Below are 15,122 nucleotides of genomic sequence, written 5' to 3'. Positions count from 1 at the left end.
TTGGCCAGGATGGTCTGGATCTCCTGACCTCGTGATCCACCCTCCTCAGCCTCCCAAAGTGCTGGGATTACAGGTGTGAGCCACCGCACCCGGCCAACAAATGGCCTTTAAACATCTTGAAAAGATGTCCAGCCTTTTGCTTTTTAAAAAAAGGTATGCAAATCTAAACCATATCGAGGTAGTATATTTTACAAATGAGACTGGCAAAAATCCAAAAGTTGATAACCCACTCTATTGGTGCAGCCCTCATTAAGTTGGCAGGAGTGCAAAAATCAAGCAGTACTTAGGGTGCTCGCTTCAGCAGCACAGATATGAAAATTGGAAAAATACAGAGAAAATTAGCATGGCCCCTGTGCAAGGAAGGGGCATATTTGTGAAGCATTCCATTTAAAAAACAAAAATAGTCCACTGAAAGGGCAAGCGACAGGAACTATAAAATCTAGAAGAAATGGGTAAATTCTTGGACACATACACCCTCCCAAGAGTGAACCAGAAAGAAACAGAATCCCTGAAGAGACCAATAATGAACTACGAAATTCAATCAGCATTAAATAGCCTACCAACCAAGAAAAGCCCAGGACCAGACAGATTTACAGCCAAATCCAAATTCTACTAGACGTACAAAGAGCTGGTACCATTCCCACTGTAACTAGCCCAAAAAATTGAGGAGGAGGGATTCTTCCCTAGCTCATTCTATGAGGCTAGCATCCTCCTTATACCAAAACCTGGCAGAGACACAATGAAAAAGCAAGGCCAATATCCTTGATGAAGATCTATGCAAAAATCCTCAATAAAATACTGGCAAACCAAACCCACTAGCACATCAAAAAGCTTACCCATCATGATCAAGTAGGCTTTATCCCTGGGATGCAAGGTTGGTTCAACACAGGCAAAGCAATAAATGTGATTCATCACATAAACAACTAAAGACAAAAAACACATGATTATCTCAATAGATGCTGAAAAGGCTTTCAATAAAATTCAACACTGCTTCATGTTAAAAATTCTCAATAAACTACATATTGAATGAACATACCTCAAAATATTAAGAGCCACCAATGACAAATCCACAGCCAACATAATACTGAATGGGCAAAAGCTGGAAGCATTCCCCTTGAAAACTGACAAAAGACAAGGATGCCCTGTCTCACCACTCCTATTCAACATAATATTGGAAGCCCTGGCCAGAGCAATCAGTCAAGAGAAAGAAATAAAGTGCCTCCAAATAAAAAGAGAGGAAGTCAAACTACCCTCTGTTTGCAGACAACATGATTCTATACCTAGAAAACCCCAGTCTCACCCAAAAGCTCCTTAAGCTGATACATAAATTCAGCGAAGTCTCAGGATACAAAAGCAACATACAAAAATCACTAGCATTCCCATATACCAACAGTTAAGCCAAGAGCCAAATCAGGAACATAATCCCATTCACAATTGCCACAAAAAGAATGGCACTAGAAAGGAATACACTAGAAAGATCTCTACAACAAGAATTAAAAACACTGCTCAAAGAAATCAGAGATGACACAAACAAATGGGAAAACAAGCAATTTACACATTCAATGTTATTCCTATCAAACTACCAACAACATTCTTCACAGAACTAGAAAAAACTATCTTAAAATTCATATGGAACCAAAAAAGAGCCTGAATAGCAAAGGCAATCCTAAGCAAAAAGAACAAAGCTGGAGGCATTACGCTACCTGACTTCAAACTATACTATAGGGCCACAGTAACCAAAACAGCATAGTACTGGTACAAAAACAGATACGTAGACCAATGGAACAGAATGAGAGCCCAGAAGTAAGGCCGCACACCTACGACCATATGATCTTTGACAAACCTGACAAAAATTAAGCAATGGGAAAAGAACTACTTATTCAATAAATGGTGCTGGGATAACTGGCTGGCCATATGCAGAGGATTGAAAGTGGACTCTTTCTTTATACCATATACAAAAATCAACTCAAGATGGATTAAAGGTAAGTGTAAAATCCAAAACTTTTATAAAAACCCGGGAAGACAACCAAGGCAATACCATTCTGAAAACAGGAACAGGAAAAGATTTCATGACGAAGACACCAAAAGCAATTGGAACAAAAGCAAAAATTGACAAATGGGATCTAATTAAACTAAAGAGCTTCTGCACAGCAAAAGAAACTCTCAACAGAGTAAACAGACAACATATAGAATGGGAGAAAATTCTTGCAAACTATGCCTCTGACAAAGGTCTAATATCCAGCATCGATAAGAAACTTAAACAAATTTGCAAGAAAAAAACAAACAGCCCCATTAAAATGTGGACAAAGGATATGAGCAGACACTTTTCAAAAGACACACATGTGATGCAGCCAATAAGCATATGAAAAAAAGCTCAATGTCACTGATCATTAGAAAAATGCAAATCAAAACCACAATGAGATACCATCTCACACCAGACAGAATGTCTATTATTAAACAATCAAAAAACAATAGATGCTGGTGAGGTTGCCAAGAAAAAGGCTTATACATTGTTGGCAGAAGTATAAATTAGTTCAACCATTATGGAAAGCAGTGTGGCGATTTCTCTAGGACCAAAAAAACTACCAGAAATACCGTTCAACCCAGCATTCACATTTCTGGGTATATACTCAAAGGAATATAAATTGTTCTATTATGAAGACTCATACACACGTATGTTCACTGCAGCACTATTCACAATAGCAAAGACATGGAATCAACCTAAATGCCCATCAATGATAGACTGGATAATGAAAATGAGGTACATATACACCTCGGAATACTATGCAGCCATAAAAATAATGAGATTGTGTCCTTTGCAGGGACATGGATGGAGCTGGAGGCCACTATCCTAAGCAAACTAACACAGGAACAGAAAACCATATACTGCATGTTCTCACTTATAAGTGGGAGCTAAATTATAAGAACATATGGACACATAAAGGGGAACAGACACTGGGGCCTACCAGAGAAGGTGGAGAGTGGGAGGAGGGAGAGGATCAGGAAAAATAACTAATGGGTACTAGGCTTAATACCTGTGTGATGAAATTACCTGTACAACAAACCTTCATGACATGAGTTTCCCTATATAACAAACCTGCAGATGTACCCCTAAACTTAAGATAAAAGTTAAAAAAAGGGGGGGCTAGCCACACAATCACAAATACATATGCACATATCTGCTGGCCCAAATCCCAATCCCTTTATAGGAAACTACCCTACAGATACACCTGCACATGTATGAAGTGATACACAAGGTTAATCACTGCAACTTCCTAATAGCAGAAGATTGAAAGAATCAAAGAGTGTATTCAGGAGACTGATTTAAATAACTACGAGACATGCATATGGTGGAATACTGCATAGCTCCAAAAAGTATGAGGCAGCTCTATATGTACTGACCTGAAAAGCTCATTAAGGTATATGATTCCATGTAAAAACAAGGTGCAGAATAGCATCTAGTTGTCACGTTTTCTAAGAAGGAAAATAAAAGTATTTAAAAATTTAAAGATTTGCATAAACAGTGGAAGAATTTTCGAGAACCTAATGGATATGGTGAACTATAAAAGGCATAGTAGGCGGGCAGGGTAGATGGGAACAGGCTGGACAGCAAGATTTTCAAATTGTATCTTCTTATAAAAGTTTCTTTATAATAGTTATTGAAATCAAATTATGGAGCCATATAAAAAAATCAGAAAACTTCAGTGTACATGGACATTTTTTTCTTTACATGTACGTTTTCAGTACAACCCTAAGCCAAAACAGGAAAGTACGTAGTAAATATGAGTCAAACAATAGGGTTAGGTCAAAGTGACTGACTGCCAGGAGGCCAGAAATTGGATGGCAAAGTCCACTTTGCAGGCAAGGGATTTCCAGAACAGCATTTACTAAGGCAGGTCTCTGAAGATGAAAGAAGCCAGGCTTTCAGTTTTACTGGATCATTCAATTTCTATAAATACTCTCTTCCAATTAAGCCAATGAATTTACATTTCTTTGCAGCCCATGCTTTTAAGTAAAGCTCAGATGTTTGCCATAGAGTGTTTTCCACTATGTGGCACTCCCCTCACCCCCACCTTCAGCTTTGTTTCAATAAACAATCAACACAAGCACCTAATTATAGACTTCAGGAAAATAAAATTCCTCAGATCAGACAAGAAATACAACATACTCTTCTCCCACGTCTCAAACCTGTCTTTTAACTAATTCAAAATCAGGCAACACCTTTAGATACTGTGTAAAATACACCACATGGAGTATACAAACAAGACATATTAACCAAGGTTTTTCAGTACCTATATGTCTATCTGAAGAGATGCCAGTTTTTACATATTCCCTAAAAAAATCATATTTTAAAAACACCTGTGTTCTAACTGCTGTGTGTGTGTGTGTGTGTGTGTGTGTGTGTATATACATATTAAAGGCAAGCACATTTAACTTACTCTGGGCACATGAAAGGCACCAGTTACATTTCTGATTGTCTGTCATACAACAGAGCAAGAAAACAAGTCAGCCAATTTGTCCTGTATGGACACTGGATACCAGGAATTTACAGGAAGATATACACCAGCAAGCAAGGCAGCATGCTAGTCTGCAAGAGCACTCCTTGGAGAGCTGATTATTATTTCTCTGGAGAGGTTTCTAAGCTTTGCATTGAGAGCACTCATAACAACCAAACCAAAAAGAGCCCACTACAATCTAGCTTTCACCATCTCTTGCTCAGTTCCTGAAATTACTACCTGTCATCTGCCTGGACAGGGAAAATGGGATTGGACAAGTGAAAAACCTTTCATATCAATCCCCAGGAATGAAACTGGAGTTTAAAATCCTGCCCATTGTGTCAACAGGAAGTGGGGCAGAAAGGCTTAAGGACAGGATGTGATGGATTACCAATGTTCTAGTCCTTGATATGGCCCTAACCCACTGTGTGACCTTGGGCAAGTCACCTGCCCTCTCTGGGCCTCCACTTGCTCACCTTTAATATGAGGTAGTGGTACCTGAAGTCTCACAAACATCTTTTCCAGCACACATGAACTGGAGCTCCTGGTTGCTTAATTCTGATGGCTTACTCTGTCACTAGAAAACCCAATTTACTGCCAAGAATAAATTATGGCAATGACTGTTGGTGATTGTATACAATGAATGAATGTGTTGTAACACAACTCATGGACAAAATGACTTCACAGCCTATCCCCTTAGATTTTTGACTCCTGATTATGTAGCAGTCTCTGCACCAGATGACATAATATAAAAATAAATTCTCTGCTTCATCTTGGCCCTTACCCCTTGGAGGCTAGATCAGTGCAAATCACTGTTAAAAAAAAAAAAAAAAGAAAGATTGCTGTGAGTAGTGTAGTCTGGTGCACTGGTGAACCGCCCCCGAGACCTGCTCAAGTTTAGAGGTGCAAGCAGAAAAAGCAGTGGCTTGGGGTTAAGACCACATTCCTATGCTGAGGGGTGGGGACGGGTTGTCTGATAAAGCAAAATGGCAAGACTTACGGGCTCTGTTCTCTTTCTCTCTCTCTCATACACACACACACACACACACACACACACACACCACTAATAACGTAGTACTGCTTAGCTCATTTGTCCCTTGGGCAAGAAAGCTCACAAGAAGGGCAGTGCCCTTCTCCCCAACATCTGTCCCAAGCTGCAGAACACCCAGCACTGGCTGGTCATACTCTTCTTCAGTATGACACTAAACAGGACAACGTGGAGGTCCCTCCTTCCTCTGTGTTCAGAGGATCTACCTATTTTCCCTGACAAGACGCAAGCTAATACATCAACCTAACTTACTACACTCTATCCTGATATTATCCAAGAAAGACAATTAAAAATTGATTATATTCTGGGTCTAAGGTGGCCACATTTCTTTATTAAGATGCAGTAAAACAGTGACATTGCATGAAGTTGCTTTTTGTTATTAAGACTTCTTTGCTTTTACTTTTAACTTTTTAGGTTCTCTCTAAATGTTGAACCATCCATCCCATCAAAAACACAGAGGGCCGGGCGCGGTTGCTCACGCCTGTAATCCTGGCACTTTCAGAGGCCGACGCAGGCGGATCACTGGAGCCCAGGAGTTGAGACCAGCCTGGCCAACATGTTGAAACCCTGTCTCTACTAAAAATACAAAAATTAGCTAGGTGTGGTAGCACATGCCTGTAGTAGTCCCAGCTACTGGGGAGGCTGAGGCAGGAGAATCACTTGAACCTGGGAGGCAGAGGTTGCAGGGAGCCAAGATTGCGCCACTGCACTCCAGCTCCAGTCTGGGTGACACAAGCAAGACTCTGTCTATAAATAAATACATACATACATACATACATACATACATACATACATACATACATACCACAGAGAGTGAATTGCAAATTTCACTTTCCATTTTCTTGTCCAGAAAGAGGCATTTTACACTGGGGTCAGCAATGATTCCAACCTTAAGTGCTACTTGTGGTATGATACAAAAAAATGCCCTCATGTGCCACGTAGGCACTCCTAATGCCTTTACGGATAAATCCCTAAACTTCTGGTGAAATAGTTTCATGAAAACAACTATAGGTAATATGTACTGATGCTCTACTATAAGTCAGGCTGCTGTGCTAAACAATATCATTTCGTCTCCCCTGGACTTTTAAGTCAGATGAGAAACTTAAAGTCAGCTAGAAAGTGGCAAAGCAGAGACTCCAACCCGTCTAATAACCAGGTCCTTGAATAACATTTCATTCAATGTCATTTTGTTATAACATTGATGAGGACAAAAAAAGGATTCTTGGCCATGGCCACTATCTGTGGAGTTTCCACGTTTTCCCCACATCTGTGTGGGTTTTCTCTGGGTCCTCAGGTTTCCTCCCACACCCTAAAGCTGTGCACATGAGGTGAAGTGGCTTGTCTACACTGTCCCAGTCTGAGTGACTTTGGCTGTGTACGAATGTGCCCTGTGATGGGATGGCATCCTGTCCAGGGCTGGTGCCCTGCCTTCCACCCTGAGCTGCTGGGACAGGCTCCATCCACCAGAAACCCCGAGCTGGAATAACTGATGAAATAATCATCTTACTTGTTTTTAAATTACTCTTTCTTAAATGTATGTATAGCTTACCTTTAGTTCAGTGTTTAACATTGTACGTATTTTGGAAGGAACTTAAGTCTTATTTATATCAATTAGTCTATGGTCAAATTGGTTTCATTATACCTCATTCATTTAAAATTGCAATTTCCAAGAACCTATGGAGTGAAGACTTACTGTACTGTGCTAAACTGCCTTTCAGAGTGATGAGAAAACGAATTCCTCAGTTCTAAGAAGCTACTGATTACAAGATGTACCACTTTTTTATAAATAAATGTAGAGGGGGGAATCAATGCTAAGATACATATGCACAAATGAAAAAATGCATGTCTTAGAAAATGGAGAGGCTGGGCGCAGTGGCTCATGAGGTCAGGAGTTCAAGACCAGCCTGGCCAACATGGTGAAACCCCGTCTCTACTAAAAATACAAAAATTAGCTGGGCATGGTGGCACGGTCCTGTAATCTCAGCTACTCGGGAGGCTGAGGCAGGAGAATCGCTTGAACCCGGGAGGCAGAGGTTGCAGTGAGCTGACACTGTGCCGCTGTACTCCAGCTGGGGGACAGAGTGAGACTCCGTCTCAAAAAAAAAAAAAAAAAAAGGGAGAAAATACACACATTCTAATTTTCTCAATGCCTTGTCATCCTGGGAAGGAAGATGATGTTGGTAGTATTCCATTTTTAAGTACAAGGCGCTGCTGCCACTAGGGATTCTTACACAAAAAGACCAACTCACCATGACCTGCTCTCGACTCTCCAGCCCGACTGAGGAGGAACTTGATACTCAGGGTGTTATTGGTCCAAGCGCTCAAGCCATGGCCAGGCCAATGCAGTTCAGTTCAAAAGACATGTATTGAGCATCTATTATATGACAGGGACAGTGCAAGGCCTAGGGATAAACAGACAAAACAGCTGTCCCCAGCATGACTGCTGCCCTAGGAGAAGTTATCATCAGAAGCAAAGCCCAGAGGTCCACATCCCAGTCCTACCACACCCATTCATGACTCAGGGGGACTTCCCAAGACCTTTGGGTTGACATACAACATTTTCCAAGATCTAGCAACAAAATCTTGAATCGAATAGTTATGAAAATGTGTTTTCTGTTGTTGTTGTGTTTTTTTTGGTCTGGTTTTTGACATAGCATTTCATTTCCAAGGATCTTGCTTCTGGGTGAGGACACAAAAGTTGTACAAAACAGCAAGGAAAGGAGCCATGCTAATTTTCTTCATTTTCTTCTAGACACAGCAATAACAAGGCAGGCAGACACAATGGACTAAAGAGAAATAGACCCACAAGTAGACTTTCTAAAAAACACTAGTATTTCTTGAGGGCCCACGAGGGATCATATCAGATGCTAGATGTTCTTGTTTTCTGTAGGAATGAACTAAGAAGTAGACAAACCTTTCATTTGTCTAAGGTGTCAACTGTAGGTGCACTTAAAAATGGAATTCAAGGATTCGAATGAAGTTTATTTCATAAAGACTGAAATTGTTGCGGATCATGAGTAGCTAATATTAAAAATCTCATTGCCTAAAAACACCACAACATATAATAAATAGAGGTGTGTACCTACAACATACAATATGCCACGGGGACACTAACATATAAAAACCTTACAATCTAGCTGGGAAGAGCATTCTATTATTTTATTTTATTTTTATTTTTCAAGGCAAGGTCTCGCTCTGTTGCCCAGGCTAGAGTGTAGAGGCACAAACATACGTCACTGCAGCCTCTGCTTCCTGGGTTCAGCCTTCCAAGTAGCTGGGAACATGGGCGCACACCACCATGCCTGGCTAATTTTTTTTCTAGAGACCTGGTTTCACTATGTTGCCCAGACTGGTCTTGAACTCTTGGGCTTCATTAATCCTCCCACCTCAGCCTCTCAAAGTGCTGGGATTACAGGAGTGAGACACTGAGCCCAGCCTCTGTCATTTTAAAAGCTAAAAAGTATGAAAGTACCTGATATGAAATTAAGGTAAAATAAATAAAATGCAATAGTTAACTTTTAATTTGACGGAAGACATGCAGTACAGACACACACAATTAACTCTCAAATAATTTTTCTTTTGTTTAGACTAAATAAATGTTAGGGCCATCACAAAGCACTCACCTTGAAAGGGGTGAAGATAAATTGGGGGGCAGAATGGGAATACCAGATTTAAAAAAAAAAAAAGGTAGACTTTCTTGCCCCTAGCATTGCTCTTTTCAGAGATGGGTTCTCACTCTCCCGAGTAACTGAGACTACAGGTGTGCGCCACCATGCCCTGTTAAATTTTTTTGAAGAGATGGGGGTCTGGCTATGTTGCCCAGGCTGATCTTCAACTCCCGGGCTCAACCGATCAGCCTACCTCAGCCTCCCAAAGCACTGGGATTATGGGTATGAGCCACTGCATCTGGCCTGTCAAGTAATTTCTATAATTTCATGCCACGAGAATTCACAAAGGCTGAGACAGTATCTGAAGCACTACAGGTTACAAAAAAATGTTATTAATAATCCCAAACTGGGGATTTCAGGTCAAGAAACTGTCTTTTGCAAATAGGAAGGCACAGGGAAGTTAGATGTTGGAATGCAGAATCACTATATGCAGACCCCACAGAATAATTCCATGAAGAGAAAAAGAATGGAGCCAAGAGGGGTAGCCATGGACTCTGACTCTGAGAAGGGCTGGTCCACAGACACGAAGGCGGGGCCCCTGCATCCCTATTGTCCCTGCTACTGCCACTGCACCCCACAGCAATTCTTGAGCTTTCTGTGTTGACAGACAGGCTTGTTTCCTTATATGCCAAAAGAAGATGGTGGTGCCCATGAGCCACCTGCGTTACACAAATGTTTCAAAGGTTAAATTTAAAAAATAGATTTGAGATTTTTTTTTTTGAGACAGTTTGCTCTTGTCACCCAGGCTGGAGTGCAATGGTGCAATCTTGGCTCACTGCAGCCTCTGCCTCCTGGGTTCAAGTGACTCTCCTGCCTCAGTCTCCCGCATAGCTGCGATTACAGGCGCCTGCCATCATGCCCGGCCAATTTTTCTATTTTTAGTAGAGACGGGGTTTCACCATGTTTTCCAGCCTGGTCTCCAACTCCTGACCTCAGGTGATCCACCTGCCTCGGCCTCCCAAAGTGCTGGGATTACAGGCATGAGCCACCTCACCCGGCCTCAGATATCTTTAAACATATTTATTGGAGAAACTTCACTGTCCTCTAAATGCTTTGTCTATACTGATCAATGAAAAGAATTGTGTCCAGATATAAATATACATACAACACATCAAATTGAGGGCGTTAAAAGTACTTCAAATAATTCTAAATGTTGCTTTGTTTCTTATAACTACGTAAGGATAAAAATGCATGAAACACTGCATGTTGTGGAAACCTCCATCACTCTCAACTTCGCTTTCAGGAATAAAAAGTACAGAAGTTACTGAGATAATTGGTGAAATAACATCTGACATGTGAGGAGCCTCTCCTTTGGGTAGGCAGCACAAGATAAATTTTTCATTTAGATGAAGCCACAGCTATTAGGAAGACGGTTACCAGGAGAATGAAAAGACTCAAAGGCAGATTGTTTCAGAGGAGGCAGGGCGAGCACACTTCGCTGTGTTGGCTCACCTTTACACTAAAGAATACAGTCGCACAGCCCCCTGACTCCCTCAGCCAGAGAAAGCACCTCATAAACAGGCTGGCATGCATGTCCAACCAGGTCAGTAGCAAAACAAATAGGCTCCTTTCTCTAGCCAAAGCCAACACCAAGGGGCAGGCAGACTCAGCAAACAGCAAAAGGAGACCCAGTGATGAATGAGGACGAGGCCTGGTGAGCAAATTGCTGGTTAGCAAAAACAAAAGTTGGGTGACATGCAGATGGGTCAAAGCAAGGATCCGCCTCAATCCCCTTGTGCATGGCTAGTAGGATTGTAAGATGGGGCACCCACTGTGGAAAACAGTTTGATAGTTCCTCAAAAAGTTAAACATATGGCCGGGAGCGGTGGCTCATGCCTATAATCCCAGCACTTTGGGAGGCCAAGGTGGGTGGATGACTTGAGGTAAAGAGTTCGAGACCAGCCTGGCCAACACGGTGAAACCCCGTCTCTACTAAAAAAAAAAAAAAAGAAAAAAAAAAGAAAAAAAGAAAAATTACCCAGGCGTGATCTCAGCTACTTGGGAGGTTGAGGCAGGAGAATCGCTTGAACCCGGGAAGTGGAGGTTGTAGTGAGCCAAGGTCATGCCACTACACTCCAGCCTGGGCAACAGAGCAAGATTCCATCTCAAAAAAACAAAAACCAAAAACACAAGTTAAACACAGAATTACCATATGACCAGCAATTCTACTTCTGGATATATACCCAAAGGAATTTTAAAAGGGGACTCAAACAGAAGATACTCTCATACATCCATGTTCATTGCATCATTATTCACGACAGCCAAGAGACGAAAACAACTCAAACATCCATTGATGAATGAAAAGATAAACAAAATGGGGCCTTACACATACCATGGAATATTATTCAGAGATAAAAAGAATGAGATTCTGATACATGCTACAATATGAATGAAACTTGAAGACATTGTGCTAAGTGAAATAAGGCAGATACAGAAGGATAAATATTTTATGATTCCACTTATATGAGGTATCTAGAGTAGTCAAGTTCATACACACAGAAAGTAGAACAGAGCTTACCAGGGACTAGAGGGATGGGAGGGGAGTTATTGTTCAGTGGTAGATTTTCTGTTAGAGATGGTGAAAAAAATCTGGACATGGATGATGGCTGCATAACATTGTAATTGTAGCCAATGCTACTGAATCATACACCTAAAAATGGTTAAAATAGTAAACTGTGTGTTTCGGATGCCCTCACCCCTTATCTGCCACACTGGATATTGGGGCTTCCCACCCCTAGCCCTGACTCTTTTCACTGGATTTTGGGGTCTTCCCACCCCTACTCCTGACCCTCTTCCCTCTCCTTGACCATCTGTTCATTTCTCCATTCAAGATGCCCACTAAATTTACTTCTGGCAGAAGTAGGCTCAAATAAATCTGGAAACCAGAGTTACAGCAGGAGGCTTATGATCCTTGGTCCTGATATTCCACTGCTAGCTCCAGCATGTGACCTCTCCTTCCAAAGGAAAATAAGTCATTTTTAATGAGCTTTCACAGAGATGGTAACTATCAACACTTCAGATCATTATGGAAAGAAAACTTCAGTTTCTCTAGTGGGTTGCAGAGAGCAGACCAAATCCTAAGTCAGAAAAACAGCCTTTTTCTACTGGTATCATTGACTTCCTACCAAGAAGCCTGAGAGACAGAGAAGGAGCCAAGACTCCCATGTACAGAATCGTGAATCATTCACTCTTATAATACTCGGGAGCCAAGTTTTCCTCTCTCTTTCTTTGGACCAATGAATACACATACCTGCAGTGAGAACTGCCTTAGCTGGAAGTAGGCTGGGGCTAAAGTTAAAAGTCACCGCAGCCATTTGTTCCTTTGGAACATTCTGGAAGAGTGTTTAAAGTAGGACGGCGTGGACATTACTAAATTATTTTAATTTTTTTTGGATAACTATTGTTATGATTTCTTTGGAAGTCATGTACCTGTGGCAAAATATGCCTTGGTTAAGTATTTGTGGAATGAAGAATATAAGAAAAACAACTCCCTTAAATAAGACTTCAAAATATGTTATGAAACCAAATTTTCCACAACATGGCAATTCCTTGATATGTAATAAGTGGAGTGCAAGAAAGTATGACAAAGGGGGCCAGATAGCACATTATGTTTGATAAGGGGGTTTCACTGCAAGAGATGAGGAAGTACTGGCAGGGCACCCTGGCTGGGTTGTGGCACCATTGCTTTCTCCATCAAAGTCTATAATCAAAACTCAAATCTACAGAAAGAAAGGGACCAATATTGGTCATAAATGTACGTATTTCCATTATATACACTTAAATGGGATGAGGACTGTCAGGTAAATGAAGTATGAATTCTCTTTTTTCTTAAGAAAAAATTGGAGGAGGGCCAGGCACAGTGGCTCATGCTTGTAATTCCAGTGTTCTGGGAGGCTGAGGCAGGAGGATTGAGCCCAGGAGTTTCACACCAGCCTGGGCAACATAGTGAGACCCCTCTCTACAAAGAAATTTAAAAAATTAGCCGGGCTTTGGTGGCATGCACCTAGTCCTAGTTACTCAGGAGGCTGAGGTGGGAGGAGCACTTGAACTCAGGAGTTTGAGACTGCAGTGAGCTATGAGCACGCCACTGTATGCAAGCCTGGGTGACAGAGTGAGACCCTGTCTCTTTAAAAAAGAGAAAAGAAAAAATGGGAGGAAAATGGTGGTTGCAGAGGGGCATGTCACTGCACTTGTAATCAGTGGAAAGACTTACAGTATTAAAATCAGATCTAATAGAGAAATGGCAAATACATTAATAAATAAAATAAACAAACAAAACGTCTCAGTGAGCCTCTTCCTCCTCCCTAAAGAGCAGCTCGCTTCAGCAACCCATGCTAAAGTGTTGCTTTACATTCTGGAACTCAGTTCAAAATGTGAGTAATTTTGCATTCTGTTTCACACTGACAAAGTTCTTCTTTCCTGCTACTTATTTATAATTTAATTCCCTCGATGGTTCTAAAATCAAGAGAAAAAATGTTTTCAAACAAAAATCATTATTTATACAGCTGGAGTTTCCATTTAGTTAGGAAAATTAGTAGAAACATGTTTGGTCAGAATTTGAGATAAGTTTTGAATGTTTCAGAAAACCTTACACCATCAACTTCTACATCTCTTTTATAATATTTATGTATTCCCCAAAGTCAACAAGGGAACCCCCCAAATCAACTAAATTAATGGGTTCTGATCTGGGCAACTCCTTTGGCAAAGGGTGGGGGAATCTCTGAATCAGCAACAAAAATAGCTCAGTTAAAATACCATTCTAACATGCAGTTAGTTTTTGTTTGAAAATGGAAACCAGCAACTTGCTCGCATGAGTAAACAGAAGACAATTACTCAGGCTGGGGTCTCCAGAGCAGAAAGCACGGGAGACAGCTGGCAATTATCTGGCTAACTTAACCAGATAATTCATGCCTAAAAATCCACTCTGGTGCCCAAATTGCCCAGATTGGTTATATTCACAGAAGAACTAAAGAGTGTAATTACCAGATTCCCTTCCAATCTGTGCAGCCAAAGCTGTGCTTAGGTGGTTTGTTTTAAGGTGGTGATTGTACTGTCCTCAGTCCTTCATCTCTGGCAAGGAATGAGCTAGGATTTTCACGATAGAAATTTGAACATCTGTTTAAATATCCTATGGTCTTACATAGGATGCAGCTTTCATATACTGAATGCAGTACTAAACATTTCAAATACGCCAAGATACTGACAAACTGCACTGGAGATAATGTTTAAGTTTATACACCTTGAGACAAAGCGCAGATGAAGAGAGATATTGTAACTCCTAACAGAAAAAAATCTGATGGGGAAAACATAAGAGTTAAAAATAGAGAAAAAGAATGTGTAAGATTATGCAAATTAGAGCATCCAAAATTTGAAACAAGTATGTCTTTTTAGCCTATCACCAAAGACAGGAGATTAACACCCTTATGTTTATATAGCACTTTATATTTTTACAAAGCCCATTACAATGAATCCTCACAACTGTGTAAGGTAAATTCGGTGAGTATTATTATTCCCATTTCACGGATTAAGAAAATAGGGTCCTCAGATTTGCAGAAGCAAAGCTAATGTCAAATCTGAAACTTGAACCCAAGTCTTCTGGATCACAAGTTTGGTGCCCTTTCCATCACACTGTGCTAAAGGCTAAAGTTAACTTAAAGCAAATAACAAATATCACATTACCCAGTCAAATCTGTGGTATTCGCCATCACAAATAGTCTTAGAGTCACACGTGTCATTAAATAAATCTTATCACCAAGCGCAGCTGGAGAGCACAGACTTTATGGGAAGGTGGTAGCCACGAAGGCTGCTCTCCATCAGTTCTGCCAGACCCTGGGCAGGGGATTTCTCTTGGACTCTGCTTCCTAACCAGTTAAGGGAAAGAATAGATTAGAGAATCTCTCAAGTCCCTTC

At 40.9% G+C, this 15,122-nt stretch overlaps 1 protein-coding gene and 1 non-coding gene across 3 annotated transcripts in view; one reads left to right on the top strand and one right to left on the bottom strand.

Annotated features, from left to right (window-relative positions):
* The window catches only part of E2F3 (E2F transcription factor 3), a 92,690-nt gene that overhangs the window by 41,688 nt on the left and 35,880 nt on the right, over positions 1 to 15,122 (bottom strand). The window lies entirely within an intron of this gene.
* LOC116460584 (U6 spliceosomal RNA) lies at positions 289 to 393 on the top strand. The gene has a single exon (XR_004245871.1). It is a non-coding gene; the product is annotated as a U6 spliceosomal RNA (small nuclear RNA).

The sequence above is a fragment of the Hylobates moloch genome, unplaced genomic scaffold (assembly GCF_009828535.3).
Source record: "Hylobates moloch isolate HMO894 unplaced genomic scaffold, HMol_V3 SCAFFOLD_20, whole genome shotgun sequence".
NCBI classification, from domain to species: Eukaryota; Metazoa; Chordata; class Mammalia; order Primates; family Hylobatidae; genus Hylobates; species Hylobates moloch.
Note: the sequence above shows the minus strand (reverse complement) of the source record. Positions and strands in the feature narration are given on the sequence as shown.